We start from the raw sequence: 22775 nt of genomic DNA, 5'->3' as shown, positions 1-22775 counted from the left end.
CCCACTTCCGGCTTTTTTTGTTTTGCTTATGTGGTGGTGAGGAATCGAACCCAGGGCGTTGAGCATGCAAGGCAAGGGCTGTACCACTGAGCCACGTTCCCAGCCCCACATCTTTGTTTTAAATGCAGTAGTTTAGAAAGAGTTTTTAGCCAACATCAAAAACATCTTTTTAGCTATTCTGCATTGTGTGAAGAAGTTTTAACAACAGTTTTTTTTCCTGACATGTAATTCACTTACAATATATTATCACCTTTTATTGTATACATTTTAGTGCTTTGGAAGTAAATTGTACCTTCATAGGTTTTCAAAGCCTAGTTTTCACAAACTTGCATTTCTTCAAATAGAAATGCTGTAAATTTTAGAACAGACATTAAAATAGATATAAAATTCAGTTACCGGAATTTGCCCAGCATACATCCTCTATATTTGGGGGATCATTTCCAGGGTCTCACACATACTATACAAGTTCACTGTCAATTAACTACATTCTCTGTCCAAAAATGTTTTTTACTTCTGTTTAATACATTCATAGAAGTGTAATGCGTGGATCCTATACAATTCTTTTTCACCTTTTGAAGGCTTGAAAACTTGTTTGCTAAAATGACTGCAGTATTATACAAATTGATCACAATGAAAAATATATCAATTTCTCCACAAATGCATTACTATATTTTGCCTCCTCTTTTTATATTATGGTCATACTAGTGAGTTTTCTTTTTATTATTTCTTAGACACTAAAAAGGAGCTTAATTCATATGCTCCTCCTATTGGCTATTGATTTACATATGTTATTTAAAGAAATATCCTATTCAGGAAAAATTTATATAGATTAGAAGATATAAAAATACTTAAGTTTCAGAATCATTGTAGCATTAACATTGTAGCATTAACAAATACGTGCCCTCTGTTGGATATGTTTTCATTTCTGTTATAGTGTCCCTTGAATTATGAAAGGTTATCCCTTGATATAATCCAGTTCTTGCTTTTCTTTAGCCAGTAATATTTTCCATGTCAAATTTTTAGAAACCTTTATACTGATCAATGTCATGAATTTTTACATTTAGGTTTTATAGGTTTTTACATCTCACATTTATTTTGATAGTCATTCTTTATAAGGTTTGAGGTAGGCCAGGTGCCGGTGGCTCACGCCTGTAATCCCAACTACTCGGGAAGCTGAGATCTGAGGATCGTGGTTTAAAGCCAGCCCGGGCAAGAAAGTCCATGAGACACTTATCTCCAATAAACCACTACAAAACTGGAAGTTTTGATGTTGTTCAAGAGGTAGAGTGCTCACCTTGAGCTGAAGAGCACATGGATAGCGCAAAAGCCCAGAGTTCAAACCCCATGACTGACATACAAACAAAAAAACAAAGGATTGAGGTTGTAGTCTAAGATCGTTCTTTAAATCTAGAGAGGCAATAGTGTCCATACAACCATTTAAGATTCTGTTTTTATTTCATAAAATCATAACATCCTTTTCAAAATCTGTGGACCATAAAACTACGAATTTATTTTTGACAAATCTGTTACCTTATTCTATGTGTCTGTTCTTATAGTTGAACTATGTTTTCTTCACTACTAAACATGGTAATACTATTCAATCTAGTATGAAGGCTCAAGCTACACCATTTTACAAGATTGATCTGACTGACCTGTATTCCTTGAATTTACATACGAGATTATTGAGCAGGTGGACCAATAGTCTAGAGATATCTAAATATTTCATAGTCACTCATATTTCACACCTTGTGAAAATACACACCCCTGATATTATATATAGAAAATGTCTTCAGAGACTGCCTAATGCAACTAAAATTAATTAAGGAATGAGATAAGATTTAGATAACAGTACAGCATAATAAAGCTGAATGATAACGACTTGAGGTATACTGCAGAAGAGAGCGAGAGGGGGACCACATAGGAGCTGTATGTCATTGGTATTGTTTCAAAAAAACAGAAAGACTTCAGAGAAGACAAGGAGAAAAATAAATGTCCTGAATCTAGTTTCTTTTTAATCCACCTGATAGTTTGGACTGAAAGTCAGATAACATGGGAAAAATAAAATAGAAAATAAAGCATTGTATAAAGCTGTTACAATGTAAAGAAATTGTAATAGTAATATAATTCATTTTCAAAGAAATAAGAGAAAGAATAACAATAACAATTGCTAATGTGGATAGAAGATGGATCACATTTTATATACAATTTTGAAAAAACGTACTAGGAATGAAAATTTAAAAGTCATGATTTATAATACAATTTGTATTATAACTTGATAGAATAGCTCAGTGGTAAAACATTGGCCTAACATATGTGAAGCAATTGTGTGATCTCCCAAGCATTGCAAAGTAAACACAAAGCACACACACACAAAATTCACATAAACACACACGCACACCACATACACACATTTGGAATATTGTTATTATATTAAACAAAGGAAATTATCACAAATAGTAAAAGTATTTTAATATATGAAATCATAGTATTGTTCATACTATTTAAAAGTTTAGTAGAAATAAAATAGTCACAAGATACTTGGATTCTTATAGATTGAGTAAATTGAAAATTAAGAAATAAAAGACATGAGAACTTTACAAACAAGTTTTAAATAATAAACATTTTGAAATATTTGTCCTTTTAGTTTGACAAAAGATTGATGTTACTGGTGTTTTAACTCAAGATTTAGAAGATGATAACCAAGTGCTCTATATCTTGCTAGGGATAGCTATATCTCTAATCATTTCACTCTGGAAATTTTATGATAAGGTCTCATAATTCCTCAATCTCTCCCGAATTACAAACCCTATTTACACTTCCCACCATAGTTAGAAATTTGAAACCACAAATTGCTATGCCCAGCTCAAACTTTTTTTTTTTTAATTCAAGTACAAATATTTCCAAAAAGTGACCAGGTAATAAGGCCTTTTTAATAAAGTATGTGCTTCTTGAAAATACAGCATTTGTTACATGGACAAATATGTTTAGGACTATGACAAAATAAAATTATTTAAATTCACCAACCATATAAAATTTAAGAAAATAATTTTTTACATATTCACATGTTAACTATTTTGAAAGCAAAATATATGTCTGAATAATTTACATGTGTTATAATTATGCAAAACTAAATTAACTAATCTACAACTTTGAAAAAAGAATTACACTAAAGAAACAAAACAAAAGAAGTTCAAAATTTGAAATTTAGAAAATAAAGTGTATTCTTTAGTTGACTTAAGTAACGGTAAACCCTCTGTATATCAATTTTTTAATAAAAAATGCATGAACAAAGAAAGAAAAGTATCCATTTGTCAATAACAACAGGAGAAACATCAGTAGTTTTTTTGTGTGTGTTCAAAAAAATCAATGGAAGAGATAACAATGTTCCTTCCATAATAAATGTAGTCATTACCTTACTTAAGTAACTGTATCCCCTCTGTACATTACTTTTACCATAAAATTAAATTGAAATTCAAAATAAACTAAATAATATACCAATTAAGAATTTGTAGAGAGCTAGGAAGTTGGTTAACTGGTAGAGCGCTTGCCTTGCATGCTTGAGGCCCTGGGTTCGATTCCTCAGAATCACATAAACAGAAAAAAAAAGCCAGAAGTGGTACTGTGGCTCAAGTGGTTGAGTGCTAGCCTTGAGGTAGCCTTGAGGGACAGCCCCCAGGCCCAGAGTTCAGGTTCCAGGACCAGACACCCCCCCCCCAAAAAAAAACAGAATTACTAGAAGCCATTGGTTAAAAACTTTTTAGAAAACTGCCCTAAGTACCCAAGTAATATAATTTGATAATAGTATTTAAATATTTCAACTTCAGCAGAGAAGATAAAAGATTAAAAACTGTTACAAACTAAAGTAATAAATCAGAATATATTACTATTTATAATAATCATAAGATGAATTTATAGTGGTAGTTAAGTATGTAAGAAATGAGCCAATTTGCCATTCGTTTGCACTTAATAAGTGAGAAAGAATTTTCTAGGTCTTTTTAAATATATAATAAGTTTAATGAAGAAACGATTCTTTCACATCATATGATAATCAGATGAAGCTGATATTAGAACAAAGAGCAGATTGTAGTAAGTTTTGGATGTTAATGTATATACTTATTTTGGTTGTGAGAAATTGTGTTCAACTTGGGGTATTGTTTTTGTTAGACTGGTTAATTTTAGGATAGGGGTTGCCTTTCCACAAGAACAAGCACCTGATCTGTATTTTTAGCCTTCTCATTACCAATGGCATAAGAGTTGCAAACCAACTTGTCTAGATTCCTACCTTGGCTGGCCTGGATTCTGCAGTCCTTCCAATCTTAACCTGTAAATAGTGCAGGATGGTGGAAATAATACAATGCAGCTAGCTATAGATTGAGAAGGAAGTCCACTAAACTTTTGGCCTGGGTTCTGTTCTCAAGCCTCCTCAATAGTTAGTTCAGATAGAAGCCCCTACTGCCAAGCAGTAAGAGTATTTTTTTTAAAGCAACTAGACATATATATTACTTAGGCATGTGAACACCTCAGGACAAGAATGAATAAAAGAGCATTGAAGCATAGAGGACAGGCCCAATGTTAACTAGCTACTTAGAGGTTGAATAAGCTTAGCTGGCTACTCAGGAGGCTGAGATATGAAGACCACTATTCAAAGCCAGTCCAATCTTGAAAATAAATGTGATTATCTCAAAAAAACAGAAGTGGAGCAATGGCTCAAGTGTTAAACCACTATCCTCGGTGACAGAAGCTTAGGGAAAGTGCCTAGGCACTATCAAGCCTCAGGAATGATGAACGAATGAATGAGCACTTGCACATGCCCCTGCGTGTATATGCGTGCATGTGTACACACACACACACTCTCTCTCTCACACACACACACACAAACACACACACACACAAATGAGTATTTCAATGCGAAGTTCTTTTTTTTTTTTACCTTGCTGTAATCTATTTCCCAGTATTAGTTTACAAATTAACAAAATCAGCTAAGAACCTCTTTACATACAACTCATCTTGTTTCTCTAAAATCAACTCTCTTTTTGGAAGCAGGCTTTTATTTGACCCAAATGTAAATTATTCAGAAGATCGATTCATCTCCCTCAATTCTGTAGAATTAGATGATTGTTTAGCTTCCTCCAAGCAATATAATTTTGTGAAATCCTGCATCAAGCAACGTATTTCTTTCACTAGAAGGGAAGCCTCTGTCAAACAATTATTAATAGGTTTTCCTTCTCCTTGCTAGCATCTGTAGTTTTATTATCTTCATACGTTTCATGGTCTGTCTGTGTATGACAAAGACTGCTGTGAAAATAAAAAGACCCTTCACAGCACTTATCATTTATATACCATTCATAGATATGAAGGTGTTTAAATATTACTGAAATTGCTTTGGAATGCAGCATGTTCACATTGACTATCGTGAAAAATAAGAATTGGTTTCTCAGAACTTTAGGTAAGAACTTGATTGAAAGAAACAAAGGGAAAAGTGAGGAACAACTCAACACATACATTCAAATGAAACAAAACAACCCAAGGAAACAAATTAATTCATTACTCAAGAACTTGCAGGAAATAAAAGACTTAAAAAAACATCAGCTATGACAAGCTTATGAAAATCCTGACTTCATGGGAGTCTACTCTTGTGAGGATAGAGGTTAAAGCCCAGACTGGACAGAAAGATATATACACAATGCCATGCACCTGTTATTCTAAATTCCAGGAAGAATAACATAACGTGGACTGAGCCCAAGATCATACACAAGTATCTGAAAGATAATCAGTATAATTTAGGGCTGGAGACATGACAAAGTGATAAGAACACCCATTTAGGGGGCACAAGACACTCAATTCAAACTTTAATAGTATGGGTATTAAAGTAAAAAGCTATGATTTTAAATAATTGAATAATTTTGAGATTTGAGTATTTGAATGGAAAAATGCATGAGAGAGAATGAACCCATGGTGCAAAGCTTTCAACTTAAGTGAAAATGTTTTGGGGTATTTTAGACAAAACAGAGTTACCTTGCAAATGAGCATGGTTGTGCATTTGAGTGATGGAAATATTTTACTTACACAAGTGTAAATTGAATAGATTTTATTTTCGTAGATTGTTTTTCTTGAATTACGAGCCTGGATGATGTCCCTGAGATTGTTCTCTCAAGGCTACCACTCTACTACTTTGAGCCACCGTTCCAATTCTGATTTTCTGTTGGTTGTTTGGTGATAAGAGGCTCCTGGAAATTCCTGTCCAAGATGGTTTCAAAACATGATTGTCAGATCTCAGCCTCCCGAGCAACCAGGATGCCAGGCAATAGCCGCCGATAGTATAATAATTTAGTAAATTGTACAGTTACTGAAGTTATTCATTATCATTATAACCTGTGTAATATATGTGTGTATATATATATATATATACATATATATATATATATATCAATGCATATGGATAAAAATATTTTAACATATTTTTGTATCTACAGTAGATTTATAAAACCATCCATTATAAAATAAAATGGAAACAAAAGTTAATAAGGAGCAAAACAAAGGAAATTATCACATGTTTCTTGTTGCTGAATGGAATACGAATTGCGAGAATAAGTTTGGGAAAACCATCTCTACGTTAACAAAATGGATAAGAGGTATTAATTCCAATCAATTTATTTGCCCATATTGTGCAACCTCACACATGAGTGTCAAAATCAAGCCACACTTTTTGTCTTTGCTTTTAACTCACTTGTTATAATTTACGGGTTAGTTGAAGTAATCAAATAAAGATTAAAATAATATTATGTGAGGCTATGAATTAGAGCTGAAAATGATTTTAAATGTGATAATACCTAATTAAATTGCATATTTCTTGCTTTTACTCTGTCATGTCCCTCATTTCCACATTAGGAAAGTACATAGAAGGTTCTCACTAAATTATATGAACATTTATGAAATAATGTATTGAAAGAATATGGGCACAGTGTGGTTTTAGCTTATTGAGACCTGTAAGAGGAATTGTGTTTCTAAAGACTTGCAATACATTGTGATGAAGGTGAAGGGAGGGATGTGCTTATTCTGGAAAACTGGCTAGAGGATTGCTCCCATAAAGGCAGTGATGAATTCTTTCAAAAAGTTACAGTAAAATCACTTTCACAACCATGTTCACTGCTGCAATATTCACCAAGTTACAGAAACAGCCCAGATGCTCTTTGGAGGAGTGATGGTTGGAGAAAGTGTGGCACCTATACAAAATTGGATTGCATCCATCCATTATGAAGACTGTTACATCATTTGCAACAAAATGGATAGATCTAAAACTATATCAATTAAACTAAGTCAGAACCAGACACTCAAAGGACCCATGTTCTGTCTCATATTTGGAAGCTAGAACTTTATTACAAGTTTACACAAAAATATTAACCAAAGCATGCTATTTGCGGCGGAGTATTTCAAAGGTGTAATTTCTTATAAAAGTGAACTTTTAATCCAACAAAATATATATCAGGAAACTATCACTTGGAAGATGTGAGGGGAAGTCAAAAGGAAGGAATAAAGAGAGTTATGGAGGAAGAGAGGGAAAGTATAATATTCAATGTACATAGTATGAAACTAGGAAAAATTAAGGTGGGGTGAGGTTTGGAAGGGTGTGGAAAAGTTATATAAAGATCCATTATACTTTAAAAAAACTGATTTCTTGAATGGAAATTCCATTGTCCAAGTATTTAAGATAATAAAAATATAATTAAAAACAATGGAGACATCTGATCTTAAATTTTATTTCCGTCTCTTTTAAAAAATAAAATTGTTTACTCTATAAATTCATCAGAGGGATGTATTTTGTGGCTAGCTAGACCATTGCACATCTGTCTCTCTCTTCTTCTCTCCCTTTCATGGTTCACATAGGTAATATGATTGCTCCATAAATATCCTAATTTATTTTGCTTTTATATTTTTGGTTGCATCATTTCACTTTCTGCTCTGCCATTTCCCAACTAATTTACATAGAAGGTTTTATTTCCTATTTTCTCATTCCTAGAATAAGCTGCACATGAAGACACCACTGGTCCTCATTTTCAGTCTGTACCTTTGAATACGGAGGAAAATTTTTCCTCTGCTCTCTACCAATTCCCGACTCTCCAGTTAGAATAATTTAGAATAGTAAAAAGGATAAAAGAGAAAATAAATAATAGTGAAACAAACAGATGCAGAAAATTCACCGGATTTTTTTGACCAGTTCATCCAATGTGAACTATTGGGGAAATACATGGACACCTCATTCTCACTGGCACTCAAAGTTTCTGGCTAGGCAATTCTGATGAAGATGAGGAACAAGAAAAAAAAAGTGAGAAATGGTATCAATTGCAAGAAAAAATGGAGAAGGATTCAATCAAATTTCTTCTTTGGTCTTCCAAAAATAATCGCCTTACTACAGTGCAGAGACAACTTTCCAAAAAGGCCACTCATGTGAATACTAGGGATAACAATGAGTATACCCCTCTTCATCGAGAAGCCTACAGTGGACACTTAGACATTGTCCATGAGTTGGTGGCTCCAGGTAGATATTCATGTAATAATTGTCAATGGCTGGACACCCCTGCACAGTACTTATACATGGAATAATACTAGAGTGGTTTCTTTATTTCATCATGATGCAGATACCAATGGACAAACTAAAGGCCTCTTGACCCCCTTGCATCTTGCTGCTGGGAATAGAAACAGCAAAGTTATACTAGATCTCTTTCTCTTGAACCATTATATCAAACCAGGTCTGAAGCACAACTTGGAAGAAACTGCATTTGATATGCCAAAAGAATAAGTATGTATCACTACTTCTTTGAAGTTCTGGAAGGCTGTACAAATTGTTCTCTAAAGTCCTAATGGTTTGGTTAAGTTTCTTAAATTTCAAAATTGCCAGTCCATCCTATGTGTCCATACAAAATATTTTAACAATACAAAGCAACAACAATATCTTACTTTAAAAATTCATGGATTGCATGGTATTCTTCCAAGTGAATTGCCTGAGTTTGATGTCAAAATATATTCGAGTTGTTTGTATACTAATGATTTCTGTAGAGTTTTTTATTTTTTAATAAGAAATAATTTTAACTTATCTGTTGAAATGAGTAGTACAGAAACTAAAGATATTTCTGATGCTTGTCTGAAAAAAGTGTATTTTAAAATATTTAGTATTCTGTTTGTATAATATTCATAATCTGTTTCATTTTCTCCTTGATATAATACTTTGAATTCGACATTGTTTTATAATATATGGGTTCTTAATAAACGTGTCCTTTCAGATTGCATTCGATATAGAAACAGTTAAAGATTCCTTTAATTCCTAGGTCCTTATGGAATTTTATTTCTTTGGAATAAAATGACAATGTTATATTATTTCAAAAGTTTTATAAAAGTTATGCTATGTAAAGGCCTTTCTGAAAAGGTGAAGATTGAATACATTGATGTCAAACTAACTTTTTTTCTATGAATTACATGTATTATTACACTTGTATATTTGTAATCAACTTTTTAATAACTGTTTTTCATTTCTTGCATTCGAAGAATGAAAAATATGGAATACTTCACAAATTTTCATATCATTAACATGGCTCTTGCACAAGAGCATTGTAATTCGGGTAGACGTGCTGCTGAAGCATGTAGTATCCTGTAAATTTAAGTAGTTAATGATGCAATCTTAAGACAGGCATATATCCTTGGTTGCCTATTTGTAACAAGGAAACCTTATTGTTACCTAAATTGCTTGTTATTTTTTGTTCAATTGTTCACATTTGCAATGTTTGTCAATAACTATTTTAAGTCTTTTTCATTTGAAATTTGATCATACTTTGAAGCCTTTATAGCTAGGTCCAAAGGTGATGGCTTTTCAAGTACTTACTTATCAACTGATTTAGCTTTGTGGAGCTAATGGATTCAAAGTAAGCCTTGCTTAAGAGCTACTTCTAAAATTCTCCAGCTTAAAAATGTCACAAATGAGGTATTACTGGCACAAATGTCTGCCTGACCCATTACCCTTCTTCCATGTAGGAACAGACCAACCAGAATATCTTACTCTGACAGCATAGCTTGTCTTACTGGAGCAAAACTAATCTTAGCTATAAGGGATCATAGAGAGATGAACAGTTCAGACAGAACTGTTCAGACTAGAACGTATTTTAGTCAAAATATAATTATTTATTATCCCTACCATTTCAAAAGTAGCTAAAGCTAAGAAGGTGAAAAAATTTTCATATGCATGATTACCTAGTGTCCTGGCCTGTCTAAAATCCAACCAGGCAGGAACTTACACCACTGATTTTCTATCACCAAATATATTCCATAGTTCCAGGAGAAGTCCATATGTTTCTTCTCATTATTAGGCCTTAAATTGGTAATGTTTTAATCACAATGTTTCCTCTTGCTTCTAGGCTGTACATGTCCAAATGGTAAAGCTTTAGGTCTAATTCTACCAAACACTGAGGTAGAGGTAATGGAAATATATTTTAAAACAGTTGCCTTTGTTACCTTAACCACAACAGAACAATGTAAAACATTTTCTTATATTATATATACTTATATATTTTATATTTATATGTGCTGATTTTATATTTCACACAGTGAATCTTACTGGAATTAATTGATAATTTGACAAATTACTTGATATTTATTCCAATAAATAGATTGGAATATAAATAATCAGGATTAGAATATATATTAAAATATAAAAAGTATCAAAACAATATTTTCGGTATAAACTGTGATACCTTCTAAGTGTTCTTGGTTTCTGAATTCACATGTTAAAAAAAATGTTGTTTTCCTCCAATCTATAAGGGATTTTACTCTGCTGCTCTATTTTTTTAACTTGCTGTTCCCAAACTGTTTTTCTCCATTTCTGAAGCATTCCTACTGATTATACCCAAATTTTGCTGATATGATACCTAAAAGGTATTTTTCTTCTACAGGATCCACGGGTCCTAGGATGCCAGGTCCCAGTTATCTGCATCATCAGATAACTAGGGCAAGAGTTCTTACCTAGGCCCATGCAACATGCCAACAGAAAGTAGTTGAAGACCCATCTCAATTTCTCATTTCCTATATTTCAGGGCCCCAATTCCTTGAAATGTAGGAATTAGCAGTAAGCAATTGAGAAATGCAAGGCAACTTAAAATGCAAGATGAAATCACAAAATGTGAAAGTACAGTAATTCAAACTTTCAATTTTCAGATGACCATCCCATGTGAGTGAACAAGACTACAAATGTCACAAGATTATTTGTAATACCCCTCTCCTAATGATTAATGAATGATTTCAGTCCAGCATCATCAGGCCAAAAAATAGTTCCTGGAATGATAGATCCATAATTGGTCTACAAAGACTAGGAAAACTTGACATAGAAGTCAAATATAATTCAGAAAAACATTAATTGAGAAGATCCTTAGTGCTTCAAAACACTGGTACTTCAGTAAAACTTGGTTCTGTAGTATAAAAATGTTGTCATTCTCAAACAAATGATAACCTACATTTAATCTCCTGAAAGTATATGCCTTTTCAAATAAACTTTTTAAAATCACATTTGCCAAAATAACACTTTACAAGTAGATAATATTTAGTGACGTTACAAGTTTTTCAAGTGTAGGGAGCAAGTTACAATAGAGTTGATTTATTTACCCAGCACTAAGGCCAAACAGGTTCAACCATTCATTAAAGTGTAGAAATACTACCCCCCACCATTTGTGTTTTTCAGTAGGTGACTTCGAAAATTTGTTAAATACATCAGCCTCCCATATTTCAAACCAAAATATTAGCTAACAAAGTAAATTTCATCACATAATAAGTACATTTAAAAAAGTCATGAATAGTTGCCTTATCATATGGTGTTTTATGTATTCCCTATGTGTCTAACATAATAAGAAATATGACTTTAAGTCTTAATATGGGTACTCATCAGAGATTTGACAAACATAAAATATGTCTTCTATTTCTATCATATTCCTCTGCAGTAGTAAATTTTCATTTTCTTCATTTTCCAAAACTTATAGGTAGTAGAAAATATTATCCCATGTAAAATAAAATAATCACAAACCATTGTACAACACCATTTACAAAACTTGTAGTTAGGAATACATTCTAAGCCATTTTTAAACTTTCTTGTTGACTACAGATTAATTTTCCAAATGGAGGGGAATAAAATCATGTCTAGGTGCTTCATGTCTCCACTTTTACAAATTGTTACTTCAGATGAATGAATTATGGAAATATAAGCTGACATCAGTTCAAGTATATGCAGGATATAAACTCCATGGAATGTATATAAACCTTTCAAAGTACTAGCAGACAGTTTAACAGAATGACTATCAGGAAGTTGAAACAAGAGAGGAATAATAGTAAAGACATAGAATGAATGAAAATGGAACAAGGAGCAAGTACAGCTAGAATACTCAATGTGCACATGTGAGAAAGGACGTGGTAAATCGGAAATAAATCTTGTAGAAGGGGTTGGTTGAGAATGATAGAAGGAGTGACTCTGATCCCAGAACATTGGACAATTAGATGGACATCTTTAATTGTAACACACTTGCACAACCTTTTGAAATTCAGTGAAAAAACACAACAAAAAACAAAAACACACAAAAAGCACAACCAAACAGCAATCTCTATAAAGTATGATTATGACCTCTCAAAATTTTAAATAGTTAATGAAGGACAATCTTGGGAAAAGCATACAAAGCTGTTAAAAGTAGGCAGTTTAGGGTAGAGGAGAATTTTTAACAGATTTAAATAGATTGTCTAAGGTTATAAATGACCTACATCTGCTGCAAATATTTTCTTCTGCGAATTCTCTTGGCCTGAACTGGATACTCCAGTCCTGAGCCACACTTGATAGCTTGTGAAGACAGAATGGAAGAAACAATATCAAGAACCCATTACTCCACTGGAGAGAAAACAGTCCTCTATGTTTTCTCTCATTTATCTTGACTACTTTTATTCATAATTTTAAGTCAAGTGATTTTTAATTATATTTTTTCCTTCTTCGTTCTGGCAAAGTAATTGTTCAAAGTAATTTAATAAATATTCTTTGCCATTTTTTTTATCATGCTGTTTACTTGTCCAAGTGAGTCTATTAAACTTTCCCCTTTCATTTGGGTGCCACGGAAACTCAGCATCAATGTTAATGAGGGCAATCTCTATTGTAAAACTTTGTCTCCAAAATACCAGTCCAAGAAGCTGTGATCACAAATATTTAGCTTTACTTTTTTTCTTTTTACTTTTACCTTAAAAGTCTTCTTGTGTCTAAAGTGCCCTCAAAAATAGGAACTCCACCACTTTTTGGTTCAATCCTTCTAACCTCAAAGATGTAATTTGCTAATAAGATGCTTAGAGGAAACCGAAGAATACTTCACTTTTATCTTCTCTCTTTAGATTTCTCCCTAGATACCGTATCAGCATCAGTGAAGTTATTCTTTCCAAAATTATTTCAATAGATCATCTTTCTCTCGGTCTTGCATTTGCTCAGAAGGATGTATGGAAAAGAATAGAGTTAAATCATCCATACCTTGGATGACAGTGTCTGTTACAAAAGGACAGTGCTCTTATGTCCTATTGCTCTGTCCTCTTAGCTCTTGCCTGATTTCCAACTAATCACAGATTCTTGGCTTCAAGTCTATTGAAGGTGAAGGACTATAAGTCCTTCCCCACTGCTACATCTTCATGGTTTCTCTTTTAAAAGTCTTATATTTGGATGTGGAATTTATTTTCATGTCTTCATTCAATCCGTTCTAAATTGCAGTGAGCTAAATAGGCTCTGTAAAATCACTTTAGGTAGCAAAAATATTAAGACAATATATCAAAATTTTGGCCTCCCTCCACTGATGAAGCTAATATGCTTAGCTAGGGACTCTAAGAACCCGTTTTCTTGCCTTTTCAATTTGCTCAATTATTTTCTGATCCCAAAACTTTTTGGCTTATGTAATAAGGGAAGTCTTCACTATCTCATGTTAATAAGGATATTATATATATGAGCTACTAAGAAATGTGAAATCATTGGTTTCAAGTATCCAATCAGGTTTTTTTCTGTAGTTCAGTGCTTCACATGCAAAGACATTGTAGAAAGTATTACAAACAGAAAAGTGTAAACCCAATAACTACTTTAATTGTTGAAGGCACTTTCTCCCTAAATATATTGACCCAAATTATCTTTTTCAGAGAATTGTTGTTTGCTAATTAAAGTCAATTCACAAATTTTGATGTCTTTTTTTAATTTAATTTTATTTTATTTGTGAACATACTGTACAGAGGGGTTACAATTACATGGGCAGGATAATGCGTACATTTCTTATCAAGCATTGCAGCCTCCTCCTTTGTATACCCTTCACATCCCTTCCCAGCCTTCCCCCTCCCCCCCAATCCCAATCCTTCTCCTTACCCCCGCTTCCCCTCCCCCCCTCACCGACGTTGTAAAGCTCATTTTGGACATGACAACTTGTACTTCTCATTGTTGCAACACGTCCACCTGTTTCCTTAAACAACTGGTTTTTCCCCATCTCTTCCACAAGTTATACTGACATCAAATATAGTGAAAGCAGGGGTTATACTGTGGGGGAGGGACATACAAAGAAACACAGAGATAATCTTATAAATGCATTAGAAACACATGCATGACATTATCCTGCCCATGTAATTGTAACCCCTCTGTACAGTATGTTCTCAAATAAAATAAAATAAAATTAAAAAAAAAAAAGAAACACATGCATGAAAGAAAAAAACATTAAAATACATATCTAAGGGTTCATTTTCCTGACATCACATTATCTGACCTTTTCCTCTTGACTCATACATATACTAGATATTGCAAATAAGGGAAACCATGGGACCTAAGTTTCTTTGGGCCTGGCTTACTTCACTTAATATAATTTTTTCCAAGTTTTTCCATTTCCTAACAAATGGGGCAATGTCATTCTTTCTGATGGAGGCATACAATTCCATTGTGTATATATACCACCTTTTCTTGATCCATTCATCTACTGAGGGGCATCTGGGTTGGTTCCATATCTTAGCTATAGTAAATAATGCTGCAATAAACATAGTTGTGCTGGTAGCTTTAGTGTGGTCTTGTTTGTAAACATTTGGGTAAATGCCCAAAAGTGGGATTGCTGGGTCATAGGGGAGTTCTATGTGAAGTCTTTTGAGGAACCTCCATACTGCTTTCCAAAGTGGTTGAACAAGTTTACATTCCCACCAACAATGAAGTAAGGTTCCTTTCTGTCCACATCCCCTCCAGCATCTGTTGTTGTTAGAGTTCTTGATTTTTGCCGTTCTAACTGGAGTGAGGTGATATCTCAATGTTGTTTTGATTTGCATTTCTTTTATGGCTGGGGATGTTGAACATTTCTTCATGTGTCTATTGGCCATCCTTCTTTCTTCTTCAGAGAAGTTTCTCTTTAAGTCTTTCACAACTGCCCAATAAATAAGTGGGCGAAAGACTTAAAGATGTCTTTTTTTTAAGAAGGTTGAATTTAAATTCTACTACCACCTTGTTTCACACAGTGAGTAGATTTCCTGGGTAAGGACAATTCTCAAGGCAACCTACAAGATTTATAGCATGGTTTCTGAGGTTTGTTTGTTTAGTGTGAAAATGAGCCATCTTCATCCACTTTGCTCCATCTCAGCTAAGTCTCCATTGATTACTTTGCATGAAAGCCTTTTTTTCCCAAGCAATTTTAAATTTTCATAATAGGCTAAGTTGTTAAAAATTTGAACAAATTAAAATTTACCTGCTATAATTTTTTGGAGGGTCCAGTCATGGGGTGAACTCTGGGCCTGGGCGCTGTCCCTCAGCTCTTCATCACAAGGCTAGCGCTCTACCTCCTGAGCCACAGCGCCACTTCCGGCTTTTTTTCTTTTTGCTTATGTGGTGCTGAGCAAGTGAACCAGGGGCCTCATGCATGCAAGGCAAGCGTTCGACCACTGTGCCACCTTCCCAGCCCCACCTGTCATAATTTTAAAACTCTTTTGAAATTCCTTTATTGGAACCGTGAATTCATCAATCCTAACTCCTCCTTTATCATCAAAAACAGTTAACATGTTGTTTTCATGATATAGTGTCCATGAAACTATTATTTTCCAGTCTCTTTGTTATGCATATACATAACCTTATAAGCTGATGCTAAGCAAAATGAACTCCAAGATATGGAAATAGGAAGTTTTATTTGCGGTTGTTGTTTTTAATGTACTATGTGATTTCTATTTTCTTTTGGGTTTTTCCCCTATGCTTTATTCCCTGCTGTATTTGATTTTGGTAGCCTGTGTATTGGGTATATATTTACCTTAATTAGGGAAGAGAAGAGGAACAACAAAATGGTGAGACAGATGACAAAGGCAAACCAATGCAATATCAATACTCAGAAGACAATATGTTGGAAATGTACATTACAAATTGTGAGGGCTATTGGGGTGAAGGAAAACTGAAGAAAATGCGGGAGGGGGTAACAAGTTTGACAAGTTATGTATTCACTAACTTAAAATTACTGTAACCCCACTGTACATCACTTTGACAATAAAATTAAATTTAAAAAATAAGCTGCATGAAATCAAATTTCACTGTATTGGTATAGTACACATACTATTTGGTGTCTCATTTGAATTAATTACCCCTTTTTAATTAGAGGACCATCAACTTTAATGCTCTCCGACTAGACAATATTTTCACAATATACTTGCCAATATTTTGAAAAAAGAATATAGTACTTTCTCATACTAAAAGCAGAAACAGTTTAATTCTATGGAAACCAATAACTTGTAAAAGTGAATAAGTTGTTAAGAAGACAGAATATATGAGTTCGTCAACATTCCAATGACTAGTAACTACTCATTTTCAAATTCGGAAGATTCCATACCTGAGAGATTCAAAACAATACTGGCTTGCATGTTATGTAATTCTGCAATAGATGCATTTTCCAATGGGGTGTTACAGATTGAGAGTCAACAGAAAAATAACCACATTCTGGTAAAGGATAAAACAATGTAGCATCGGTAATAATTAATTCTTCAAGAGTAAGCAATTGTTTATCACAATAAGCTATTATTTTTATGACCACCAATACCAATATTTATGATATAGAGTCATCCTAGCCCAAAATTTTCCAACTTTTAGGGTGCACCTCAAACTTCCCTTAATTCATATCATGAATAGCTTATCTCTATTATGAAAAATACAACTCTGCTAATGTGATGCCATACATGTTCTGGTAAGAACACCACAATAAACTGGGTTGCATCATTTTCCCCCCACTGGTATTCTTGAGATCGGAACACTTGCAAATATTATTTATATTTATACTTTTTTAGCTATCATATAAATTCTGGATGCTAAAATTGGAAGATTAGACTTGAAAGCCCACCCAGGCAGGAAGATTCCCCAGATTCTTATCTTCAATAAACTTCTCAGCAAAAGCCAGACGCAAGTGGCACTGAGATTGAAGTGGTAGGGCACGAGACTTGAGCATAAACAGACACAGAGACAGTGTCTAGGCCCAGATTAAAAGTCCTAGGACAAACCAATAAAACAAAAACAAAAATAAAAACAAACTCCAAACCTAACATTTTTCTCAGTGTATACAGGAGCAAGTAATTAAGGAAATTGCTTCCTGTGTTACATACAGGTAGAAGAAAGAAGATGTCACACGATTATTCTCTTCATAACATGTTATACCAAAGACTCCAAAAATTGCTCTTATTCTAAATTTATAAATTAATATCATCAATTTGTTGACAACTCTGTCTGCAACCTTCACATTATCATTTTATACATGAACTGTTGGAATTATCTATTAACTAAGTTCTAATTATAACTCTCTTGAAAGAATATTCTAAGCACATAGAATGCAAAATCATTTGTGAATGTCAATTAAACACTCTACTTAAAAAGAATTTTGTAGAATCCTATAGAATATAAAATTACAAACAAAACCAAAATATTTATTTTAAATCTAAATTCTAATTTAGCAAGATCTTCAAAATCCTACATTCGACGAACTTTGCTATTTTTCCAGGCTTAAGTTTTTATAATTCTTCATCATTGTTTTGGGATACAATATAATGATGATAACTTACTTTTTCAAATTTTGGATGGAAATCATGAGTCATTTTGCATCTAGGAATGTTCTGTAATGAAGAGAAAATTTAAAACACAAGTGAGGATTAAGTATGAGTTGCATTTCAACAGGAAATTTGACTTCTCAAAACATAATGACAAAATTAGCCCAACCGTCCAACTACGTATTCCTTTCTTGTTTGTTTTGTTTTACTAAGAGAAAATTTTACACCTTGGTCCAGGGAAGGTATAACTATGTAATTCCGTTCTCTAATCTCCTGTCTTAATCTCAGTGCTAGAATTCTAGGCTTGTATCACAACGTCCTGCAATAGTTTCTTGTTTTATTTAATCTAGATACAGACTACCAATTCTGAACTTCTCCAGTGATATTATACACCAGAATGACTACTTTGACTTTATCTACAATTTTCAAAGATGTTCTAACATTTGATACAGGATATGAACATTTTCAGACGCCCCTGCGGGATCTCTGATTCATTCCTCCATGGATCCTATCCCTTTAATAATGATTACTGACTCTCTTACTATCTCTGATCCTTACCAATGTAATAGTCTCAAACTTATTTGAAGGAAGTTCATTTGAGGACTTTCTAATATTAAAAATTATCACTTGATTCTAGTCTTATTCAGGACATATATTTATTGTTTTCTAACTTTTCTATACATTCTGAGAGTTGTTTCATTTGTGTGTGCAGATATAAGTGCCTCTGGGTGTATGTGTATGTTTGTATGTATATATGCAAAAGCCTCAAGCTCTTATTCAGCAATCTTGCTAATGACTGGTATTCCATCACTTGAGCCATTCTTCCAATCCAGATTTGGACTGCTTAATTTTATATACTGTTGCAAAGAGTGTTATGCCCAGGCTGGATGCACATTGAACTTCCCAGACTCCTTCAAATTCTTAGGTTTTATTTCTCCAGGAGTATCAACTTTTAAACTACAAACATTTTTGTGAGGGTAACGTCTAAGCTGTAGGCCAGATTTTTATCTAAAGAATTCTTTTCCTTTTTGTTTTGGTGGGGGGTCTGGTCATGGCGCCTGAACACTGGCCCTGGGCTCTGTCCCTCAGCTCTTCATCTCAAGGCTAGCACTCTACCACTTGAGTCACCGCGCCAATTTCGGCTTTTTTCTTTTTTGCTTAAGTGGTGCTGAGGAATCAAACCAAGGGCCTCATGCATGTGAGGCAAGCGCTCTACCACTGAGCCACCTCCCCAGCCCCTAACTAAAGAATTCTTATAAAGATAGATGAACAGACACATTACATATCTTCATGCTGAGATATGAGGATTGAGGTTCAAAGCCAGCCCAGGTAGGAAAGTCCAGAGACTCTTTTCTCGAATTAACTAAAAGAAAAGTGGAAATGGCACTGTGGATTAAGTGGTAGAGCATTAGCTTGAGCAGAATAGCAGAGACACAGCTCACTAGGCCCATTGTTCAAGTGCCAAGACCACCGCCAACAAATATATATATATATATATATATATATATATATATATATATATGTATATATATATATGTGTGTGTGTGTGTGTGTGTGTGTGTGTGTGTGTGTGTGTGTCTGTGTCTGTGTCTGTGTGTCTGTGTGTATGTGTGTGTGTTTTAAAGAAAAAAAAGAAATGTAATCTTAGCCACCAGTTCATTGCTAGCATAACCCCTGCTCTCACAAGATGGACATTTTTCCAGCTAAATCCATGCTCTTATATCCGACTTGCATTGGAAACAGAATTATTCTTCAATTCTACTTTCTACAAAGTTGCATGATTAGCAAGCATGATTTAGAATGGGAGTGGCCTCATACTTCTTGTTCCATGTAGGAGTCTTGCTTTCTTTATATCACTCCCATAAATCTACATACTGGACTTGGCTTTATTGTTTCAATGTTGTCTTATTTGTAGAATCTTCTATAGTGTATTGAACCCTTACACTTAAACACAGAACTTCTCTTTCTCCTATTATTGCTATTGTTTCCCTTACTGTTAGCTCATGTACACTTGGGAAATAATGAACAGCACGTACACTCACAAAAAGAATGTTCTGAAAACCTTCTTCCCATTTAAAATTTGCCTTAATTTACAGAGAACTTACAAAGTTTGAACTCAATGTACTCATGTATAATGTATTTATAAGCAATATAAATTTCATATTTTCTCTTTACTAAGTTGTCTCTGAAACACGTGTTACCTCAGGTCCATAGGTGTTCTAGTGTTATTGCAGTGAAGCCAGAAAACATTCATTAAACCTCAAGCAGCACCATCGATTGTTACTGGAAGTAACTGTTACTGGATGTGGAAACTGACCCGAAGAGAGGAATGGAACATAGAGGAATAACAAAGTTCAAGTTACCTTGTGCTTTCCTTTTTACTGTACAAGAAAAGTATCCCAAGGCTTGAAGGAAACTCTGTCCCCGGCTTTTTCGAGAGTGTTCTTTACTCATATAAATTTTTTCTGTAAACTTCTAGTTCATAGTGTTATAAAAAGAAATAATGTACCATTTGAAGGCCAGCATAGAACAAAAGGAAGTAACGTTGTTTTAAAGGGTTCTCCTGTAAAGGAACAAAGACATGGAGGTTTTAAAGTGTCTTATGGATGGATATTTCATGCCTGAGATGATTCTCTTGATGCAGGAGTCAGTTATCAATTCCTTTGTTCTGGTACTGAGTTCTCCAGAGCAATAAGGATTCCAAAAAAGCAGGATCCAGTCAATATGATCAGCAAAAGAAGCCTCTTCTCTGACCAGTACACCTTTAAGGAGGGTCCCAAAGAACTATCTGGGATTTTTGTTTGCTCGTTCTGGGTCTTGAACCCAGAGGGTGGATCCTGTCCCTGAACAGTTGTCTTTCCTGCCCACCTGCCCCCAAAGCTAGTATTCTACTGCTTGAGCCAAAACTCCACTTCTGGTTTTTTGGTGTTCAATTTGTGATAGGAGTTTGACAGATTCTCCTGCCTGGTTTGGCTTTGAATTAAGATAGTAAGAAAACTAAGTGACATCAACTGTATAGACTTCTCTTTTGAAACAAGAAATATTAGATGAAGCTTATTGTAAAGCTAATATTTGACTATTTATAAAGGAAGAGAATATATCTAGCAAAGAAGCCATAACTTAAATAACTCAGCAAAAGTAGGTGCACTGAATCATTTTGAAATTATTTTTTCTCCTTGAGAAGATTATTGATCTTGTCCTTCCTTTTGGGAAAACTTAAGGTAATATTTGCAATTTTTGTTGGTTGTGGGGCTTGAACTCTGATCCTGGACACACTCCCTCAACTCTTCAGCTCAAGTTGAGTGCTCTACTGCTTAAGCTACAGCACCACTTCCGGGTTTCTGGTGGTTAATGGAAGATAAGAGTCTCGTGGACATTCCTGACCAGGCTAGCTTTGAATCACAATCCTCTGGTCTCCTGAATAGCTAGGATTCCAGGTGTGATCCACCAGCACCCAGCTCATATTTGCCCTTATATGCACTGAATGACACTATGTAGACAAATAATGGAAATTTGAATCAAATGATGGCATTGCAGCTTTTCAGAAAATTTGAGGTAACAATAAATATGTCCTCCTTTTCCACGTTGTTTCATTAATAACTCATGAGCTATGGGATCCTCAATAATCATTCTCTGTCATCTGTGTAGGTGTATTTAGTATCAGGAAATGTTCATAGAGAAATATAGAAAGACTGAGATTTTTAAAAAGTAAAGAAGTTAAGGTAAGATAAAACAGCACAGAAGGAGACACATTTATTACACAGAGATTAAGAAGTAGCCTAAGAGATTTAGAATGATAAAGGTAATGAGGTATAAGACTAGTTGATAACTATTTGTTCAATAACCAAAAATGGTTCTCTAAAAAACTTTCTGGTATAACTTAGTTACTATCATTTATTACTTAACTTTGTTGTTATTCCTTCTCTTCTGTCACAACTGTTAATTTGTCTCTGCCGTTTTGGGGCCATGAATAACCAAAAAGATTTCCAAATCTCACTTAGACTACCCTTCTCATTGTGATTGGCAGTGACCATTCAAAAACCTGGAATCTTCGAATTTCCAGAATTAATCTTCACCTGACATCTAAGCACATTCATGACATTAATTGCTGTGACCTAATGAACAAAACTTTGTTTCAACACAATATCCTAATACAAGTAAAAGTACATGAATTAGGGACTATTGTCAGGTGTCAGTATGACAGGAGCAATTATATATTCCAAGTATGGGTTCTTTATTTTGCATTTACTAATTGAATGTTTTTTTGGTTTTGTTTTGGTTTGGGTTTTTTTTTTTTGCTTTTTTCTCAAGGATATCACTGTACCACTTGAGGCACAGCACCATTTCCAGTGTTTTTCTGTTTAAGTGGTACTGAGGAATTGAATTCAGGCTTTTATGCATGCTAGGCAATCACCATATCATGAAGCCACATTCCTAGATCCCTAAATGACTTTCTTAATTTGACATTATATTTTCATTCAGTAACTATGTACCATAATATTGGCCAGGTGCTAGAAAATAATGTAGAAAAGAATACAATAAATCCCGTAAGGCTAGATGGAAAATGAATAACCCTCACAGTCTTGCAAGGGCACAGAAGGCTTATCTCATGGAGATGTATCAATACGCTGAATGAGACAGCTCCTGACCCACAGCCCACCTCCAGAATGAGTGGGCCATCTTGGGTTCCAGCAACCTGGGGAGGT

This window comes from Dipodomys spectabilis, unplaced genomic scaffold (assembly GCF_019054845.1).
Source record: "Dipodomys spectabilis isolate Male_0828 unplaced genomic scaffold, ASM1905484v1 ptg000267l, whole genome shotgun sequence".
Lineage (NCBI taxonomy): Eukaryota > Metazoa > Chordata > Mammalia > Rodentia > Heteromyidae > Dipodomys > Dipodomys spectabilis.
This window is presented reverse-complemented; position numbering follows the sequence as displayed.